This window comes from Vicugna pacos, chromosome 10 (assembly GCF_048564905.1).
Source record: "Vicugna pacos chromosome 10, VicPac4, whole genome shotgun sequence".
Taxonomy (NCBI): Eukaryota; Metazoa; Chordata; class Mammalia; order Artiodactyla; family Camelidae; genus Vicugna; species Vicugna pacos.
This window is the reverse complement of record NC_132996.1, coordinates 598,712-617,101: the sequence shown is the minus strand read 5'-3', so window position 1 is coordinate 617,101 and position 18,390 is coordinate 598,712. Positions and strand designations below refer to the sequence as shown.

The 18,390-nt window shown below is 40.9% G+C and overlaps 1 protein-coding gene across 1 annotated transcript in view; it reads right to left on the bottom strand.

Annotated features, from left to right (window-relative positions):
• Nucleotides 1–18,390, bottom strand: part of LOC140698887 (uncharacterized) — a 116,427-nt gene that overhangs the window by 86,054 nt on the left and 11,983 nt on the right. Inside the window, exons 2-7 of the mRNA XM_072970746.1 lie at nucleotides 7,262–7,320; nucleotides 6,912–7,064; nucleotides 6,252–6,375; nucleotides 1,621–1,680; nucleotides 1,365–1,522; nucleotides 966–1,086 (exon numbers count right to left, since the gene is read on the bottom strand). The gene's annotated coding sequence lies outside the window, so the exon portion shown is untranslated. The remainder of the gene's footprint in view (nucleotides 1–965; nucleotides 1,087–1,364; nucleotides 1,523–1,620; nucleotides 1,681–6,251; nucleotides 6,376–6,911; nucleotides 7,065–7,261; nucleotides 7,321–18,390) is intronic.

The window sequence follows — 18,390 nt, the reverse complement described above, 5'->3', positions numbered from 1 at the left end:
AGTGGAAAATGGAGAAAACTTAACTGTCCACCATCAAGACAATGATGCGTTAAATCACGACGAGCTGCGAGCAATGAGGGAGCCGGCGTTTCGCCGTGGTCCAGGGCCTTGTCCACAGCATTCTCTCACCAAAGGTGTGCGTGGGAAAGAGACCACACCCGCAAATCAGGAGACCCCTCCACTCTATCTGAAAGGACCAGGTGAGTCTGGAGTGGGAGGACGTCTATGATATACACCTGAGTGATTAAAGCGAGCTGCAGAAAAACATATAGTATGGTCTCATTTTTAAATAAAGCATATATACACACACGTATACATGGAATTCTCATATGTGTGTATATATGTATGTCATAGGCATAAAGGTCATGAAACATATATATCAAATTTTCAACAGTTTTTACTCTTCGGAAATAAGGGGAAGGGAGGTAGGGCCTTCCTCTACCACCACAGTTCTCTTTTCAGTATTTCAGTTAAGTATACTTGGAATTTAAAAGTTTATTTAAGTCCGAAGTAAAATGGACAATGCCTCCACAAGACAGAATGCTATACTGGTCATCAAAAATCATGCCAGAGGAGATAGAATACTGTAGAAAAACATATAAAAAGCCGAATGGAAAATGGAGGTGTCCACACAGTAAACAGTCACAGAGTGCTCTCTGGTTTTTTATGACAGAGGTGATCCACACTGATGAAAATATACGTTAACGTGTTAATTATTATCTTTGAATAGCGGGACAAGGATAGCCTTTTTTGCCCCCTTTTTCAGAGTTATTATTTTAAATGCACATTCTTTTTCATCTGAAAAAAAGCATTTTTAGGTGTGTAGTACTATGCATTGGAGAATAATACAAGAATACTTAGAGAAACAAGTAACTAGGAGACAAAGCAGCAGCATCACACAATGTAGGACGGGCGATCCTGATTAACACCACGAAGTTACATAAGGACCCACAAAGTGAGAGCACCTGCTGTAACAGGGCGTGGCCCCCTTCTATTTGTCAGCAGTGTCTTCAGGGCTGAGGCAGTTCTGAGCACGGCCAGTGTCAGTGCTGGTGTCTTGATTGATGCTACTGGGGGTGAGGGCACCTGCAAGCCGAGAGGAAGAACAGAAATCATCCTCTGCCTTTTCTGTCTTGTTTCTTTGTTACTTTAAAAGAGAGCCATATATAAGATAAACCGTGTATCTCCCCAAATGAAATTTCAGTAATGAAACCGTTTTTAAAGACTTCACAGCTTATATTCTGCCTATAACTGTCTTTTCAACAAAGATCATATTTATTAAATGTTAATTAACTCAGTTAATTAACTCCCTGTTGAAACATTCTAGTAAAGAACATGAAATGCAGTATGTAAAAGAACCACACCTGCAGTGACTAGCTCAGCTGTCTTGACGGCAGTGCAGTCAGCCCCCACCATCCCGTGGCCCTGAGCTCCTGATGCTGGTAAGAGATTACGCTGCCGCCTCAGATGGAGAGAAACGGTGAAAGCATTTCTTGAACCCTACAGCACTGACAAAACATAACTGACAAATCCCAGGCCCCTTTGAGGCTCTCATTTTCTGTTTCTGGCCAACCCCCATCAATGAGCAGAACCACCCAATCCCCGAGCCATGGGACTCACGTGGGAAGCAGTTTTGGAGAAATTTCCAGGTATAGAATGTAACCAACTATACATAGAACTCTGAAAAAGAAAAGATGCCATACTCTGATTTTGGAAGACACTCAAAATATTCTCCTAAGCCTTAGTAGCTGGAAAGGCTGGGCTTCTCCTAAGTCACTTATTTATTTCACAGCCAGTAAGCATCTCCCTCAAATCCTGCTTCCCTGTGTCTGCTGGGAGCTTGAAGCACACTGCTGCTGTCGATCTTATAAGTCACATGGCAGAGACATGTGTCTCACGCCTGCAATCCTCAAACAGGCTCGCCTCCTAGCCTCACTGTCTGAACTGGGCCCCATTTTCTCACCTGTTTATTTGGTATCTGTTCTTCTGTAAGCTACCTGAAATGCGTTTTGGAACATGTCAGAAGAAGCAGTGGGTTGAGAAATGGACAGATTGAGAAGTGAGAGATGGGCAGACAGAGAGAGAGACTCCAAGAAAAGGGGAACAAATAAAATTTCCTATGCAAAACCCTCTTCTAATCAGGGAAGGAAACCACCACGGAAAAGTGTGAAGAGGCAGGTAGCTTAGGACTGTTTCCTGGATTCCATGAAAAGTAACACCAAGAGATGAGAGGGTAGAACTTTAAATAGTAAAAGAAAAAAAGCACTCATGCTTGAAAAATATATCTACAATATGTACTTTCTAAAAAATAGACTGAAATCAGCAGGACCCAATAACACTATACTTGGGTATTTACAGAAGTGAGAATCCCATCTCCAAACCACAAGGCATCCCTTCAGAGCACTGACAGTCTACATGGGGCGGTCATAAAGCCATCACCGCAAAAGCTATGCTACCCTGCACTTACGAGGAATGAGCAGCTGTGCTCAGGCTGCCCACGCGCGTCATTTACACCCCACAGCACCTCTACGGGGGGGACGCCTAGCGAGCCCCGTCTCTGCAGGACAGAAAACCAGTTCTGGAGAGGCTAAGCCGACTTACCAGTTCTCCATCTCACAGGACTGGTCTCTCCAGAGCAGGACACGAACTCGGACCCACGATTGTAACCATGGTACTACAGTGCTTTGTGTGCTGTTTGTGTGTATAATACATTTGTTTCTATCATGAAAGGTTATTTAATAAATGATCGGTTGTCTTGTCTATCTCATTAGCTCACAATCAATCTTTTTATACTGTTGAATTGTACTCTTTTCCCCTGAAGAAAGGAACGGAAACAGCGGGGGTCAGAAAGAGGTGGGGCTCCATTCTTTATCTGGGATCTCATCTCATTGAAGTCCCCAAACAGGGAAAAGGAGCAAATGTTCTCTTTATCTTTTAAAGAGAGGGCTCCAGTGATGGTGACTTATTCAATTACAAAATCAAGGCTGGGGAAAGGGCACATGCAGCAACTAGAGCAGTATCAGCTGTAGGAAGGTCAAAAGTGCTCATGGGAGGGCTCAGGGGGCAGCCTCATTTAATTTCAATCAATAAAACAATAACAAACTCTAAAACTACTGGCCTACAATGGATTAGCTCTTTCTTGACATCTAGCAAGTTTCCACAGCCCACATGTAACATTATCGGGAACCAGTGAAAGGAAGAGTCCACAGACAAGGAAAATCAATGCCACAGGCAGGCTGAAACCCAGGCTGGAGTTTAGGAAGAGAAAGGGCATAGTTAAGAACTGGGGAAAGGCTGGGGAAAAAAATCATCACAAGGACTCTCAAGCATCATCCAACAATCATATAATCATTCATTCAAGAGAGAGTTACTGAGGTCGTATTCTGTGCAAGATTGTACAGCGGGTGAAGCAAGAGCGCAGCGTCCATGGTGGCAGCAAGTTGCGGGGTTCAAATACACTTCTGATCCCAGTACCCTGCACACTTGTCCTCAATATAAAGGCAAAGATAATTAAAGTAAAATAATACTCTGTAAACTCAAAGCATTGTTGAAAAAAAAAGTTAAAGAAGACCTAAATACCAGGACAGACACTCCACACACATTCCCCTATCAAAAGAAAGTGCTCTGGGAATGGCAGTGCTCCCCAGAGCGATCCGTATATTCAACGTGGTCTCGATCACAATCCCAGCGGGCTCCTCTGCAGAAACTGACTATCTGCTGCTACAATTCATATGGGAATTCGAGGATCTCAGTAACCTATACGTCCTTGAAAAAGAAAAATTTGAGAGGACTTATAATTCTCAATTTCAAACCTTACAACTGTATCTCCAGGTGAGATTAGAGGCCATTGTGAAGTTATTACTGTGTTAATCCTTATTTACTAAATTCTCTACAATGAATATTACTGTTACAATAAGAAAAATAAAAAGTAAGTTATCCTTTAAAACATGCACACCGATTCATTCATTGGGAAAAAATTATTCTATCAATTAAGAGATAAATATCTATTGAAAAAGGACAACTTAAAAACAAGAGTGCATTTGCATTTTTCATAAATTGAAAACTGAAAAGCACAAAGACGTCAAGTTTCTAGGGAGACCAATGCAACATACTAATAGTTATTTTCAGAAATTCTAATTTAACAATGAAAACTCTGGAAAGGGAAAATCGTGACTGAGAGCCAACTGCAAACACATGGAGAGCAAAGGCCTAGAAATCACAGTTCCTTTAACTCTGCTCCTAACACAATAGGAGAGGAAATTCCTCACTGAGGGGACAGTGGAATCCCATGCATAAGACAGGATACACAGTACAAACTGCACTAGAATTGGGGGTGATTTTTTTAGAAGAATTCTAAAGTTACAAAATTGCTGAAAAACTATTAAAACACTGACAGAAAGATTAAAACACACAGTCATATATATTATATAGAAACATAGGTAGTCTGCTCCCATGTTGCATTTAAATACAAATATATTTGTTCATTTATGGGCACTTATGACTTTATCCCTGGTAGAATATTTCAACTAAAACAAATAATCAATATAACACTCCTTTGTCAAATCTACTTGATAAGTTACTCTGCTATGTAAACATAATGTGTCTAAGATAGATCTAAAATTAGTGAAAAAGAGCTTTGTATGGCTTCTTGAACTATTCTCAAAATTCAAAGCTTAATTTTAAAACAGATCTGAACAGTAATTCTATATTACCTTTTCCGTCGTGAAATGAACAACACAGTCTGTTGTCAAAATTCTGTCCTTACAATGATTCACGAGCACCGTATCCTCACAAAACTGCTGGACAGCAAGGCACTATCCAGACACTGTGACCCAACAAATGAAACACAATGAAGACAGTGACCCTATTTTGGAGGGCTTATAGTCTGTGTCAACACCAGGGTTTTATTTGATTGGTTTGATTGGTTGGCAAAATAAAATCAATCAAGTACTTTCTTCTTTGAGCATTCTATAAGTCATGACTCTGCTGTTAGTGTCATGAGCAGGAAAGACTTAAGCATGACTTGATTAGATCAACTAGCAACAATCATCACTGGAGAGTGAGTAATAAAGAAGTTAACTGATAGCAATGCTTCTCCCTACATGAGACCTAAAATAAATCGACACTGATATCCGAAAAGAAAATGAGAATTTGAGGTCCCCAATAAGAAAAAAATCTAACAAGAAATCAAAAAAGTAAAGATTTTTTCATTAACGTTTCCTGGAAAGATTGGAGCATGGTGGTGTTGAGCTCAGATGCTAGGGAAAAACATGAGGGTCTGAATTCCCACAGCACTAGGTAGCTTTGACACTAATATGTCAGTCAAATTCTCTGCATCTCAGTCTCCGATGCATAGACTGGGGACAACAACCGCACCCATCTCCTAGAACGGTCCTAAGAATTAAGTTATTTTATATATACAAGTTTTAATAAAATACATCAGATATTAAATATTACCCCAAAAGCACAAGGAAAAATGAAAACAGAGATAAATTGGAGTTCATTAAACTTTAAAACTTTGCTTCAAAAAACAGCATCCAGAAAGTGAAAAAACAACACTCAGGAGAAAATTTTTTCAAATCATTTATCTGATAAGGAATTTGTGTATCAAAAAAAAAATTCCACAGCTCAACAATAAAAAGGCAACTCAATTAAAAAATGAAAAAAGAATCTGAAAAGATATTTTTCAAGAAAATATACAAATGGCCAATAAGCACAATGAAACGGTGTTCAATAACATTAGCTCTAAAGGAAATCAAGTCAAAACAACTAGGAGAAACCGCTTCACATTCACTACAATAGGTTAAAATCAAAAAAAGATTAACAAGCACTAATGAGGACACAGAGGAAGCGGAGCCCGCAGCCATTGCTGGTGAGGATGTAACACAGCGTGACCACTTTGGAAAACATCCTGGCACGTCCTCAGAGAGTTGAACATTTGGCTTCTGAATGATCCAGCAATTCTGCTTCCTGGGCACACAAGTAAGAGAACTGAAAACAAATGTTAACATAAAAACTCCTACAGGAATATTCACCATTACTTTTCGCCATTAATTTTCAGAGCCAAAAAACAGAAACAACCCAAATGTCTATCACGTGATGAATGGGTAAACAAAGGGGCCCAGCCATACAGTGAAATATTATTCAGCAATAGCAAAGCATAGAGTACTGACCCAGGCCACAACGTGGACAAACATTGAAAACATTACTCAGTGTGAAAGAAGTCAGTCAAAATAGACGGTTCCACTTACATGAAGTGACTCGATTTGCATGAAATGTTCAGCACAGGCAAATCCACAGAGACAGAAGAGTGGCTCCCTGGTGCTTGGGGAGGATGGGGAAGTTGATAATGTCTGCTTATGCGTACTGGGTTTCCTGTTGGGGGGAAGAAAATATTCTAAGATTGACTGGGATGCACATTTCTGGGCATAGAGTAAAATCCGCTGTACATTTTAATGGGTGATTTGTATTAAAACTGTTAAGAACAAAAGCACCTCGGATTAGTACCTTCCATAGTAAATGCAAATTGCTAACATTTATTACAGGAAGAAGAAACTGCCCTCAGCATGAAAGCAGGAGGTCAGCAAATATTAGTTAACTGAAATTGGACAAGAGCATTTCACTTGAAACTGTTGCTGAGTGTACAAGAAATATTCAGACATGACAAGGAAAATCAGTTTGACATCACGAAGAAGCATTCTGCTTCAAATGCAAATCAAGGATTCGGCAAGCCCAGCTGCTACAAATGACCAGAGAAGAAACCTGGTTCTTAAAACAAGCACCAGAGCCAACAAGGAAATGGTGGTGAGGAAAGCAGGCGGCCTAAAATCTGGAACAGTGTGCTACAAATAATTTCTCCACTGAAAATTCAAAAATAAAATGAAAGTGATGTAATGCTGTGTTGAACTCACGTGAATGGGCTTCCTGCAGTGCTTGACAGTTCTGTAACCCCGAATGACTCAGGAGAATCAGCATGGCTCCTGGGAGTCCCCAAGTAACTGCCCATCAGCACGCTGACCACCATCACATCTGCCAGGGTTGAATTGCAGAGAAGAGAGCAACCTCTGAAAGGCACAGGGAATGTTGACAAGGGAATAAAAGGCTGCGGTCAATCCTGGGACAGAGGCCCTGTGAGCAGAGGCCAGAAGGCTGCAGGTGAACTGGAGTGGCCCTGGGGCAGGAAGGGACCACAGGGGAGCATATCTCAATTATCTCCTCTCTCTCCCTCGGGTAGGAGGGATAAAGCCTGCATCCTTCTCACCTGGAACTGTGGGTTCTGGCTGGCGGAAGTCTTACCGACACGGAATGAATTTCTCAAGACTGCGGAAAAAGGAAAGAAAGCGAGAGGGATTAGGGAGCCAAATCCACGAGTCTCTCAAATGCTCCCATATTTATTGTGTATAATCAAAGTAAAAAGTCAATAACAGTTGTGAGATAGTAGGCAGGAACTTGGGGAAAGAAGGGATGAGACAGAGATTGTAGACTCCACCATGAGTACTAAGGCTTAGTTTACCTTTAGGGAAGTCATGGGCTGAGGGGAACAAGATACATTTTTTAGACATGTTCATTACAAAGCAGACCACCAGACCAGCCTGGTCCCTGTTTTGGGGATAATAGACTATCTAACACCACGCAGGCCTGGCGTTTATAGCTGAGGGCCTGGGTCATTGCTCTGCAATAAGCAGTGTGCTATCTATAACCTCAAATATGCAAGCAAGGCATTGTCTCTGCTTTTTATGGCAAGGAGACAGGAGTGAGGATGCACAGGTGTTTGCTTTAAAGCAGTTAATAAGCACATTTTTTTTCTTAAAGTTGACAGGCGGCTGCGATGTGTTACAACTTGTTAACTCAATCATGGGCTCCCACATGGAACCATTATGGAGGACATCCTAGGATGACAAATCCTGGCTCTGGATCTTTTCCTGCCAGCTTCGGCCACTCCAGCAGGGTCTAGACACATCCCTGAATAACGATCCCACAGAACCACCTAAACTCTTAACTCCTGGTGCTTGAAACTTAATTTTAGCTCTACACAACTTAATGTAGAAAAGTTTCAGAAATAAAAGATATTATATTCTTTTTATATCTCATCATAAGACTGATTTTTCTGATTGCTCTAAGCTGCTTCTACATGGTAAAGCACCTAATTCTGCAGGTGAATTCAGTACTTTCCTTTGGGTATAACTAGACAGTCTGGGCTGTCTGACTTCTATTAGTCAAATACCAATACACTTAATTGATTTCTTTGTTCATCAATTTCAGCCTGGAGGTGAGGGTCTATCACTATTTTCCTCAGCCCACCCTCTACTCTTTTCTCATCAGCATCTCAGGCCTCCTGAAAACAAAACAAAGCATTTGTTTCCCTTCATCTACACTTTCCACAAAGGCAACAGGAATCATCATGCCTAGAGAATGAATTCAACACAAATGTTAAAACAAAAATCTATAAACCTGAAGCAACTCCATCTCCGGCTCATGATACACAATGACATGAGAGTAAGTGTGTCAGGTACAAAGCATGCGTGAGCCTGACCACCTCATTTCTATTCTTCAAAGGAAGGAAGGTTTTCGTATTTTTTATTATCATTCTTTGTCATTGTTTCTGATTAAGCCAAAAAATTTTTTATGAAATAATTAAGCACTGCAATAACAGATTTTCGCTGTATCAATTACAGAAGGAATTCAGAGGGGATAGGAAAACCCACCTCTGTAAAAAATGCAAAATTCCTTCCCCTGTTAAGAACACGAATACATAATGCAACAGAGAATTCAAATTCTTGTGGAGAGGACAAAAGCCACAGAATCAAAGCAAAGTCATTATTATGACTCAATCCAAAATTCACTGGACAAACATGCTCAATGCATTCAAATAATTTTTAAGGCACACTGCAAACCATTCACTTAATTATCTACAGGCTAGAGGAAGAATTTCCCTCTATAACAGACAACATAAATCAATAGGTTGCCCCACCAAACAAGGAACAAACATCAGGTTTTTTGCAGTTCTGATAAATCAGCAAGTTTTAAAGATCAAAATCCAGAAATTTTAAACATTCATTCACACCAGAATGAATCAAGCACTTAAAAAAAATAAATAACCCAAAGAAACTAAACACATTGATCACGTACCTGGATCAATGAGAAATTCTTGTACAGCTGGAAAAAAAGAACAGTCTATAGACTTATACTTGAAAAATAAAAATACTTTTAAAGATAACTGCTAAAACACATTTCATCATTCATGTTGCCTTGAAAAATCTGAGGCACTTGTCTCTGATCAGAAAAGCAATTCTGAGTATTAGTATGTTACAATTCAGTGCCAGTTTGCTTTAGAAGAAAAAAGAAAAGCTACTGTTTCTCATCTTGCACAAAGTTTAAAGAACCTCCCTGCCTCTATCTCCTCCCATTTTCTAAGCTCATGCTCCCCAACCCTTCTGAAACAATTATGAGAACCTCTTATTCCCACCAATATGCCAAATCACAAAAGAGTATCAATTTATTTGTGTAAATATATACCTACACCTTGAACTGGAGGAGAAACATTTCAGAAGGCTATATGGAACTTATTGCTACATTCCTGAAATCACACACATACACGTTCACAGAGACACAGACATATACAAACTGAATTACTGGGCACTTCACAAGCTAAGGACTTACAACTTCTAGAAGATAACTTTGTAGTTAGTTTAAAATACAAAACGGTCAGCTTTTGAAAGCCTTGAACATTGCAAAATCATCCAAATATCAATGAGATCCAATTAGCCTTCTCTGTAGAATGTAATTCCCCATGATGGCAAAGCAGACCCTAAGAAGTAGTGGATCCAAGACTCGTGTTTTTCACTAGCTATGATCGTTTTAAAACATGTAAACAGATTTAGAAAGGTATGTCCCTATGACATTTATTCTTATTGAGATGGCATATGTATTCAATTGTCTATGCAGAAAATAGGACCCATGATGGTGTTTAAGAAATATTTTGTGTATTGAAATATTTATTTTTAAGTGCAGACAAGGAGGGTGGGTATTACTCCATTGTAGAGCACCTGTTGTGCACGCACATGTTCCTGGCTTCAATCCCCTGTACCTTCATGAAAATAAATAAATACAAGTGCTTACTTAAAAATAAGAATAAATTTATATAAAAACATAAATGCAGACTAAAAACCACTGCAATCTAGGAGCCACAATTATAATAAAAAACAAGAGTTTCTATCAAATATTGACTATACGCCAATCACAGAGACAACCACAAATCACACCTGACAACCATCACGTGTGATTCTCAGCAATCCTACTAAGTAGACACGGATGAGAAACCCGGCTCTGCGGATGAGGAGACGGAGCTCGGAGGAGCCGGGGACACTGACCGTCCTGCTCCCCGTGACACCGCGTCAGCCCAGGGCAAGCGCTGACAGAGCTGCACTGAGGGGACACCCAGCTGCATGGAACCATGGGGGATTGGGGAGTCCTAGAAAATACTCAAAAGTGTTCAATGAAAAACCAGCTCAAATATGTTACTCTGTGCCCCATCCTCTAAACACAGAACATGTCTGGGACCTTTTTGATGCCTCCGTGTCCTTTCTGCCATCATCAGTTACGTGCCCTCTCAGCGCGACCAGTCATGAACTGGACCCCATACGAAGTGCACTCAGATGGAAGAGCTTTAAAAGCTGTTTTATGAAGTTTGTAAGACTCTGTCTATTCCTCACACAGGCGGTCATCCGGCACTACTCACCGGTGCGGATGTACCACCTGAAATCACACCTTTCTGCTTTTTAAAATCCCTTCATGTAATACAGACTTTTAAACAGCAAAGAAGCAGCTCAACCACAGACAGTGGACATCTTTTCACCAAACGGACTCAAACAGCCCATCGGACTACCTGGAAGCCCTTTTCTTCTATTAAACCCACTTCCAGGTACTTCATCTGATTGGTGGACTCGGCCTCTGAATGGCCTACTCAGAGAGATCCCATCCTCACATCCGGGGGTGGGAGAGGACCCTGCTGCTGGGAGAAATCAGTGAGGAAGTTGGACATCCTCCAGCCATTTCTGCACGGGTAGAAATGCCACATGCTCAGAAATTATACCGTCAGCACCCCTCGGCTCCCATGGACTGGTTTCACATTAAGCAAACTTATGACACACTGATGCAAGAAAACCAGAAATTCAATTTATTAATGTAACAGGAGATGTGAAACTACAAACCAGATTGAAATATCAGAGTTCAACCATGAGTACAGATTCTCCTCCACGGCCCAATCTCGGGCAGGCAGTCACATGGCAAGCGTGGACAGAAGCAGAGCAGGAAGGGTTTCTAGATTAACTCAATGGACTAAATTTCTGTTATAAGAACAGATCTACTGCCTGGAAAACAATTAATGCCAATCACGGGGCACACTCCATGGACAGTGGCTGAAACACGACTGTGAGTACCTGTATAACTCCACTTTCCCTGTCCTTTCTGGTCTAACTGATGCAGAGGTACAGAGATCCAGGGATGCAGATACCTGTAAACACCCAAAGCCCATCCCTGGGAGCCTGGAAACCAGATAGCCAGGATTTAATCAGCTCTGCCACTTACTAGCTCTGTTACCTTGGCCAAATTACTTACCCTCTGTGTGCCTCAATTTCCACACTGTAAACCTGGGATAACAATCAAATCTTTCTTACTCACTTGTTGTGAAAATTGGAGGATTCATTTCTGTAAAACTCTCAGAAAAGAATGTAGCACATTTTTGGTGCCCAACAAATTTCAATTTAATAAGAAAGTGATTTACAAGTCTCCCATCTAATCATCTTCTGTGTTTCATGACTATTCTGAGTCCCAAAGGAAATCCTTATTTCCCCTCTTATAAACTCTTGAGGAGCACCCTTCTGTTTCAAGCCACCACCTGTTTAATCTGAGGGGGGATTCCCTCCTCCCCACTCCTCTGGTCCATGGGAGACTGCTTCTCCCTTCACACCCCTGACCACTGGCCCACGGCTAGCCCTCCTCACACTAACAGATTGAGGTGTGAGTCCGGGGAGACAAGCAGGGCATATGAAAGCTTTCCTTCCCCTCCAGTGTTGGCCACCCTTAGGAAGCAGCCGGGATGCTCAGTTCCATGGCAAGACAGTCCTGTGCATTATGGGTCAGAATCTCTCAAGGGAATGCTCGCTGTGGACCAGAGTTACCTGGGACTGCGTAAGTCTCTAATTCTGGGACATAGTGTCATGACACTCACTCTCCCACAGCCCTGAATTTCATGGAGAACGTGGCTTCATCAGTAATAAAGGAGACATTTATCGCCTGCCTGTTCTTCTTTGTCATCTCTCAGTTGGCTGCTGGACACAACATGTGTATAAGTATTGGGTCCCCTTAAGCCCCAACTTATATGAAGTAACAAAAATTCTGTGGCTTAACATTGGTTCAGGGCGACTGTGTAACTGTCCTGACTCTGCTGATGCTAAATTATGTGTATAGGAACTATGGAACCTCCTCAAATATCTTTCATCATAAAACCAGCTTTTCTTATTTTCCTGTTTCTCAGTAATTGCCAAAGACTATCAAATGATGGCTTCACACCAAACAGCAGTTAAGATTATGAGCCCTCTTGTCATACACACTGTGCTAAACACTTTACATAATTTCTAATTCTCACAATTCTACAAAGCAGAAATGAGTGTCCCCATCTCACAGACGAGGGAAAAACTCAGAAAGAACTGACTCAGGATCACGTAGCTCAGTGGCAGCGCGTGCACGCAAACCCAAGTCAAAACACCACACCCCTTTGTATATGTACCAAATCTCCTACCACCCATTGACACACAGCGGTGGGGATAATACTTAGGGAACTCAGTACACTTTTCAGCTTTAAGGTGCTCCAGAGGCCGCTTCTAGCTCTTTTATAAAATCCCGGCTCACTGGTTTCTAACACTGCAAGAAAAGTCCGATGTTGCAACTGTTTGCACAGGAAGTCTGAAATGTTCACAGCGAGATGATAGAATAAAACTAAGACATAAGCAGAATAATAGTTCCAGGTAGTCAGACATAATGGACATTGTGCTACCCTGAAGCACTAAGCAAAGGAATCAAAAAAAAAAAAAAACGTTGTTTAAGACTTCCTTTACAAACAGGAAAGTTAAGACTGTAAGAAGGTGTAACAGCGCCACCTATGGCTTAAAAGGCCTTCCTGGTTGCCTGGAAAGGTGCAACACAAAAATTGCCTGTGGATCAGAAACAAGAATCAGATAACTAAAAGCTTATGTAGCACATACTGCTCTCCTAGTCCTCATGTCTTGCACTGTAGCAAAAACCAACAGAACTGTACTAGGCCTATATTCATAAAAGTCATGTCTGTATTTTTCCAACAGGAGGTAATCTAAGTATCTTGCAAAATACTTCTCAAAGAGCCAGGAAATCATAGAAGTGTATTGAAATACAAAAACATTTATTTACATATTAAAACAGCATGAGCTTTTTTCTATTAAAAAAGCTGACATGTCAAATCAATGTTTTGATATTTTAAAACCTATTAAGAGTGCAGAAAAATAAATCAAAATTTTCTTTAATCACAAAAGAGAGAAGCTTATTCCCTGAAAATGATCAATGTGGATTTTTCTAAACTTAATGCTTCTGGTCAGAGTCCTACGAATTTAAATGTCTGAGTGTATAGTTACACGGCAGCATGAACACTGAGTTGTAACAATACACATTCTGTGTAAATAATCTTCAAGGTCGTCTGCTTAAGTCAATTTAACTAGTCCCTGTCTCAATAGAATGATACAGATTTCATTAAAACTTCATACTGCACGCACACACACACACAAAACCCTGAATCCTTGTTACTTTAAGCCATATTCATATATATCCATATTGAATATGCATCAGAAACAAGCCACCCTCTTTAGTATTCACAGTTGATCCTTCTAAACTATCTGTCATTGTGACAGCACATTTTTACTAAGCAGCTCTTGGATGCTTTGTATACAAGGCGTCTACCTCTCACAGTCAGACATGGTAAACGGCATCACTCAAATTTCACAAATGAGGAAATATACTTAAGCCATGGAAACAACGTACATATTTATCATCAGGAAAGAAAAGAGTAAAGATTTTACTTTCAATATGCACTGACAAACTTTTCCTCCATACTAAGACTACATACATAAAACAAATTCAGTCATTGTAAATTATTCTGTCAATAAGCACCACTAGAGAAAAACAAGCAACATCATTAGCAATGATTGGACTTTCAAAGCCCACTCCTATTTTGCACTATAATCATTTTTAATGTTTTGTTTTTAGTGCTTACATAGCACTAATATAAAGAAAACATAAACTATTTAAGTCATTACCTGAGAATGCAACATTTGTGAAAATGTACAATTTTAATTTATGCCGCTCTGTCTCACATTCTCACTGGTGTCTCTCCTTTGAAGGCCTCATCAGGCTGAGATCGCCAAAATCGGTCATTTATGGACTCACAGGAGTTCGGGAAACCACTCAACGGGAGGCTGATCAGAGGAGAAATTGAGAATGCATCCTGTGCAGCCTGGGTTCCAGCACCGAGCTAGGCACCGCCAGCTGCGTTTGATTTGGGACAAGCTGCCCACCTCTCAATCCCTCAGCTGCAAAAAGGAGACATTGATACCTACCGTCAAACACCTGCTTTGAAGTAAAACATGAGAAAAACAGTTTAGCCTTTGGTAGGTGTCCACTCACAGCAAGCTTGGTCATTATGATGATGAGGATTACTTTTAATAAGTTAAGCTAGACCAAAAATTAGAAATCACCATAAAGGAGAAACATTTTAACTCAATAAGCATTTCCTTTTGAATGGATTGATAAAAGTTCTAATGATTTTTTTAATAAACCAAATTTTGTCCATTAATTTTAGATTTACCGGTTTATGGACAAGTCTCCAAAAAAAGAATTAGAGGCCTCTAACCTCTGAATACTAAGAAAGTAAAGTTTAAAACAATTATGGGGGAGAGTATACCTCAGTTGAGAGAGTATGTGCTCAGCACGCATGAGGCCCTCAGTTCAGTCCCCAGTAACTCCATTTAAAAACTTTTATTTAAAAAAAAGGAGAATTAAAGGAAAAAGATGGAGGACTACAGAATTTTTTTAGAGAATCCACTCAGATTTAAGATGGGGAAAAAATATCCATTTCTCACAGGAAATCTTGAGAACTATGTAAACCGGATCTGAGTTGTCTAGTCTTTAACATTATTCATGAATTCATATTACCAAGTCTTAAAACTACCTGATAACCCACAGTGGTGATAGTGATCATAAAACCTGCCAATGCGGATCGAACTCTGGCTAGGACTGCTCTGTTCTGACATCTCTGCCCCTGAGGCCTCACCAGGCTGAGAGCACTAAATTTTGTCATTCATGAGCATCTCGTGTAAGTCTTCCATTTGTGCTTCTCAGTCTCCTCTCACCAGCCCCTCTGAGGGAAGCACTGTTATCATCTTCCCCACACGCAGATAAGGTCACTGAGGTACAGAAACTAAACCTGCTCCAGGTCACATCGGCATTAAAGGACGTCTGTATTTCTGCTGTTTTGCGATTGACAAAGGAATCTGAGATATCAATACAAGATAGACTGTTAAATAATCAAGTCTGTCAGCTCTTCACCTCAAAGAGCAGATACTATAAATTCCTGATGTAGGATGAGGCTGCCGCCACAAAATGACTCAGCTAGAAATTAATATCCAAGATGAAGCAGCGGATACACATAAATATTCATGACTGTCAACTCCTCTCACGGGTCTTGGCCCTTCACTGCCTGAATGGGGGTGAAATCCCCACCCGTGTCTGGGAGGGTAGCGCGGCTCTTCCAAGTCTCACCCAGGCTTCACAGGCTGTTTCCCCCTACAGACTGTCCTAAATGATTAAAAAGCTCACAAGATTTTTACACCAGCCAAAACTGAAAGACATTTCTGCATATGGAGCACTTTCTCAGGCTTAAACCATTTTTGCCTACACTCAGCAAGGGGGAAAAAAGAAACATGACTCTGCAAAGTCTCTTAGCCTTACCACTCACAGGAGTTGAATGGTCTCAGCACAAGATGACCCTTCACATTACAGGATGAGAACAAAATAAAGCCGCCCCAACAACAAGCACTCCCAGAGACAGCGCTCAGCAGTCTTCTGCACACTCACGGTTGTGCAGCCCTCACCACCATCTATTTCCAGAACACTTCATCACCCCAATAGAACACCCCTGTCACTAGCAGTCACTCCACAACCCCCCTCCACCCAGCCCCTTGCAACCATCATCTGCTCTCTGCCACTGCATGAGCCAATTCTGGGCATTTCTAAGATCACTGAAATCAACAATATGTGGCCGTTTGTGTCTGGTTCCTTTCAGTTAACGTGCTGTTATCAAGGCTTTCCCATGTTGAAGTGGTATCAGCATGTCTCTTTTTTTTTGAAAATGTTAAACTTTATTAGAAGGTGGTAAATACTATCAAAAATAGTTAGAGTGGGGTATAAGGGGTGGGGTTTCAAAGGGAAAAGGCCGGGTTGAGCAGTCAGGGTGGACTACCCAGAGCAGATGGCTTTTTTCATATTCCCCTTTATTTATTTTTTCTGTTTTATTCACTCTTATGTCTGAATAATATTCCACTAAATGGAGATACTACATTTTGTTCTTTCATTCAGCAGCTATATATGGACGAGGTCCAGAAGAATGAGTGTAAGTGGTGGCTAGCAGGGATGGCATTTAAGCAAAGGGCAAGATGTGCTTTCAAAAAAAAAAGTGAACAATCAGAGGCACAAGGAAATTCAGCGCGTTTCTGAGAAAGTGCATGGTTGCTTCAGTAGGACTGCCATGCAGGGCTGTGGGGGATAGTGACAGGAGACACAGTGAGGGAGTCACCTGAGAATATTCCCCACTGTAAGCAGCTCAGCCAATTCTCCTCCCTCATCCTGTATTTTAGAGACATTTTTGCTAGCTTTTCTCTTATTTCAAGTAACAGTACTTTAGTTACACATCTGATCATCTGCATCAGACCACATTAGCTCCAAGCCACAGAAAATCATTCACTGACCGGAGCAGCTCCAAGACATAACATTGATGGACCAGGGAGTCCTGCAGCATCCCATCCTGCAGGCACAAACCACACATGTTCCCTGGTGATGTCCGGAAAGTAAAATGCATGGAAATATCTCACTGCTGCTGCACGACATCTGCCCACAAATTGCCCCCAAATCATGCTGGCACAGCACTACTCAACCCTCGCACTACCCAAAAAAAAAAAAAAGAGAGGGAGAAAAGAAAAGAAAAGAGAAGAAAAGAAAAGAAAAGAAAATATAAGAAAAGAAAAGAATAAAGCTAAGAAAGCAAATTTAGGCTCTTCCATTGAAAACCAGCAACCATCACTGCCAGTATCTGAGCTGGAATGATCCTGACTTCAAAAACCACTGTGCAGTTACTATTCAAATGTGACAGACATATATGTATTTCACTTAGATGATATTACAATAGGATTTTTCTTTTCAAAATTTCCAGTTGCAACAATAGCACAAGAAAGTTTATGTTTCATTTTTTTTAAAAAATCAATTATTTTCCACTTTGTTAATTTTGAATCTATTATTATTTTATAAAGGGAGCTATGCTGCAGATTATAAACCAAATATCTGGCTTCTGCAAACAAGACCTATATGACTTCACTATTTCAGAGCAAGCTTTAATGATGCTTTCAAATTGGGGGCGCTCACTAACAGCTCTTTAAATACTGTCAAAGATGTGCTATTATGTAATGCAAAGGGTCTACCTACACATCAACTCAGAAACCAAAGAAACTACACGAAAGCCTTAGTTTATCATTTTAAAATATTCCTATTATTTTGAATATTAAATTTCTTAAAAGATAAGATATTTTTTTGAGAAAGACATCAGTTGTATTAAAATTCCTCTCACCAAGAAAGCAATCTTTATCAAGAATTACTACCCCTATGAAAATCCAAAAGACAGGACGTTTCTAGCTAAGTTAACTTACAGATCTCAACACAAGCCTAAATCCTATCTGCTCTCACTTGAACGAGCCCAGCAAAGTCCTGGGCTACTCTGGAACTTAGCTCTTCTGTTCCATATGTTGGCAGAGCTAAGATCATCACACAAGGCAGGGAAGGAGAGAAGAGGTAAGTCCACCTGGCGGCCTCCATCTGTTTACTTCCAGCCACAAGGTGTCGCTAGAGCGACCCCGCTAACAAGCCCTCCACATAAGGAAACCCGGCATCCACTCTGCCCCTGCGGTCCCCAAGCAGCCCCGACGCCCCTCTCCCACTGGTGGCCTCCGAGCCTGTGAATGGTCTTCTAATGACCCTCCCAGTTGGTGACACTCTCCCCCTCTTCCCCGCTACACACACACACACACACACACACACACA